Here is a 3,734-nt window from a genome sequence, read left to right as displayed (position 1 = left end):
ACAGTTTTAGGGCATATCATTTAGATTTTCTATGCCTCCTGTTTCTCATTTTCTAAAACTTGTCATAATGACACTGACCTCTAGACTTCCCCAACCAGGCTAAGAAACTCATTACTGTTCATAAGACATAGAACTATCATTTTGGCTGACAACCTAAGTTACTACAGCATTCTGTCAGAGAATTTCCCTATACCCCAAAGAGTTTTCCTTTTTTTATGCTAAGAAATAAAGTCCTTATTCCTTGACATTTTTCAATGTATCATTTTACTTTAGGTGTTTTCTCAAAATAAAATCAGAAAGACAGACTCATATCTAAGAAGATTAAGGGCCATTATTATAGGAAACAATTTTGTAAAGCATAGATTTTCAGGCCCAGAATTCAATTAAGTCAGCTCTATCTGACAATTGCTGTTTGAGAATATTTATATGCTATTATAATTGGGAGAAAGAGGGCGAAGGATAAAACTGACTGTTGGAATGTGAGCAACCTGGAAGGATTTCAAAAATTTTGAACAATCTAAGTTGTTTGGGGTGGCTAGGGAGGGTGGGGGTAAGCTTTGCATTTGGAGGTCTAGCCTCATTGGATTCACCACATATAAAGTGAATTTCTTCCCTGGGTTGGGAAAGCTCTCTGCCTTATCTCTATAGAACTTTTTTTTTTTTTTTTAACTGCCATATTCTCAGCAATCTAAAAGTACCTGGGACATAACTGTTGATTAATCCTTGGTGACTTGTTTTATCTAGCAGGTTAAATGTTACACTAAATATTCACTTACACCTATGCTCATTTCTGAAAAAAAAAAAAAAAAAAAGGCAGAATTTTGTCACATGGTAGCAATGATGTCCCTTTATCACATAATGGAATTTTTCTGAAAACAACTACAATCAAAAAATAAAATTGTGGAATTAGGTATAGCAGCAGCAGCATGAGTGTCTTATTTAAGCTGACAGGAGCAGTTCCATAAGGCATATACTAGAGTTCATTTTTCCTTATATCAGATACCTTAGGGTATTTAATAGTTATTCATGCGAATGTTTCTTACATAATTTCTCAGGATTCAAACTGAATATCCCAAGGACAATCAAATTTCATAAGTCAAATTCTATCATACTAAACATTTTCCTCTTGGGATATAAGTAAAGCAATCAATTTAACAATTCATTTTGAGGACAAAGATAAAGAAAAGGAATAAAGGAATAACAAAGATAACTAAGATAAAACAAAATTTTTTATTTGAATACATTGTTATGGCCCCAAGCTAATTAATGCAATATGATATATAAACATAAGATTAGCTTTAATTAGACACTTCTAATATGTAACATGATATTATATAGTTAACATTTTGACTTTAAATCTTTCTCACTATTCACATAAAATAGAGCATATAACGTTTCTGTTCTGTGCCTTAAAATTATTCCTGCATCCTTAATTAATCCATATTTCTCAGAGCCTCCTCCATTACTCTCAACATATTATCTTATTGCTAAGATTTATTTTAACCACATTCATGGCGAAGACAAAATAGTTAGCCACAGCATTCTAAGCAAACCTGTTTTATTTTGTTACAGAGAATGCTTCTCAGCTCCTGGATATTTTTCTTCCATTTAAAGATGCCTAAGCCTAATAAGTTTTAAATGTAATCTTACCATTTCTTCAAGACTCCATAACAATAGATGAGGGAATGTTTTTCTAGATAGAATCTTTAGATAATTTAAAGATTAGTGTAAACTCTTTCAACAAGCTAGTCATTTTAGATACCCCCAGAAAATAATTTTAGTAAAATGAGCAATTGAAATATGCATTACTTCACTAGGTCATTTGATAAGAAGATAGCTTGAAAACCAGATGCGATGAGTTGAGAAAAATATAAGCCTATGTTTGGAGACTTGACTAAAATTTTGGGAGGCACAAAATGCATAATTATCTTGCTAAAGAAAAAAAAAGAATAAGTAAATGTCCTCCAGATAAATACAAAACACACACACATTACCGCAATACATTATATCATCATATAAAAAGTTTTAAACCCTTCTTTGAAATTGTACCAGTCAATTTTACTTCAGGGACACAAAAAGCTCTATTGACAATGATGGCCTTCCTTAGGAAGATAAGTCTCAGCGATCCTAGAACCCACATATTGAAGATGTGGAGCTGTGAGATGGAAGAGTCTGAGTGCCTAAAGCACTGCTTTGAATAGAGCCACCCTCAGAAACATCCTTTTTGTACTTTACCTGCATGAAAAATAAGCACATTTGACCCATTACCCATTTTGAATTTGTTTGCTATAGTGGCTAGTGTGGTCTTAATCCATTCTGCTAAAGAAAAAGCTCTATTTCTTAACTCTGGGCCTGACAGAAACATTGATTACTTTAAATTTCAAGTCTGGAATAATTTTAACTTGAATGTGATTGTAGAGGTTTGTAAAGCTTTTCATTGATCACCCTTATGAGTTGCTTTTGATCTAGCACCTTAAAAACAAGGTGATGTGGGTAGGGTATGTGGCTATTTTTGACGTACTAGTTTATCATTTTCAAGGGTTTCGAAGATTTGAAATTTTCCTCACCCTAGCATATCAAAATTTTTTAATGTAAAAATATTCTATGTAATTTTAGTCCAGGCTAAATTGTGGCACCCAAATCATTGCCTATAAGACAAGGGTCTAAGATGACAACTCTGTTGCCAACCTACAAACTGTCCCACCATTTAAAATACAATATATCATAAAGTGGATTTCTATAGTGTATTAACAATGAAGATGATAAAGAAGTTGTTAAAATAATAATAATCTCAGTGGTGCGAGAAAATAAACAGGAAACTGATCTGGGCCACAGACATGCCATCCAGACTGAGGAAGACCAGTAAACTTTGGGGCCACGTGAGCCATGGCCAGGGCCGTATGGGCAAGCACAGGAAGCATCCAGGAGGATGAGGTAATGCTGGCGGCATGCAACACCACAGGATCAACTTCGACAAATATCACCTGGGTTTCTTTGGGAAAGTTGGTATGAGGCATTACAACTTAAAGAGGAACCAGAGCTTCTGCCCAACTGTCAACCTTGATAAACTGTGGATCTTGGTCAGTGAGCAGACATGGGTAAATGCTACCAAAAACAAGACAGGAGCCACTCCTATCATTGATGTGGTGCAACCGAGCCACTACAAAGTTCTGGGGAAGGGAAAGCTCCTAAAGCAGCCTGTCATCGTGAAGTCCAGACTCTTCAGCAGAAGAGTTGAGGAGAAGCTTAAGGGTGTTAGGGAGGGGGCTGGATGGGGGAGGGTGTCCTGGTAGCCTGAAACCACATGGAGGGAAGTTCATTAAATGCTCACAAGTATTTTTCAAAAAAAGAAAGAAAGAAAAAGAAAAATAGGAAAAAAATTAAAATGAAAAATGAATAGCAATGAAAAAAATATAATCCAAGGGTCCTATTAAATTATAATAGGTCGCTTTAGTGATCCTATTGCTATGCTAAGCCATAAGCAACTCCTTTACTTACTGAGTGCTTTACTGTACTATATCTCTTATTCACAATTCTATGACATAAATACCATTATCTTTATTTACATCTTACACAGAAAGATAAAGTTTTAGTGAGGCTAAGCTACTTGCTCAAAGTCAATTAACGACAAGCCATAAAACCTCAACCCAAAACTGTCTCTATGCCCATATGTTTAATCACTACACTCAAAGGCCTCAGTGCTGCCAGACAATATTGCAAAGTATTAGTCAATC

At 34.9% G+C, this 3,734-nt stretch overlaps 1 pseudogene; it reads left to right on the top strand.

The window, feature by feature from the left end:
• The first annotated feature begins 2,837 nt into the window (after positions 1–2,837).
• On the top strand, positions 2,838–3,293 carry LOC120612597 (60S ribosomal protein L27a-like; annotated as a pseudogene).
• The last annotated feature ends 441 nt before the right edge of the window (positions 3,294–3,734 follow it).

This window comes from Pteropus medius, unplaced genomic scaffold (assembly GCF_902729225.1).
Source record: "Pteropus medius unplaced genomic scaffold, Ma_sr-lr_union100, whole genome shotgun sequence".
Taxonomy (NCBI): domain Eukaryota; kingdom Metazoa; phylum Chordata; class Mammalia; order Chiroptera; family Pteropodidae; genus Pteropus; species Pteropus medius.
Note: the sequence above shows the minus strand (reverse complement) of the source record. Positions and strands in the feature narration are given on the sequence as shown.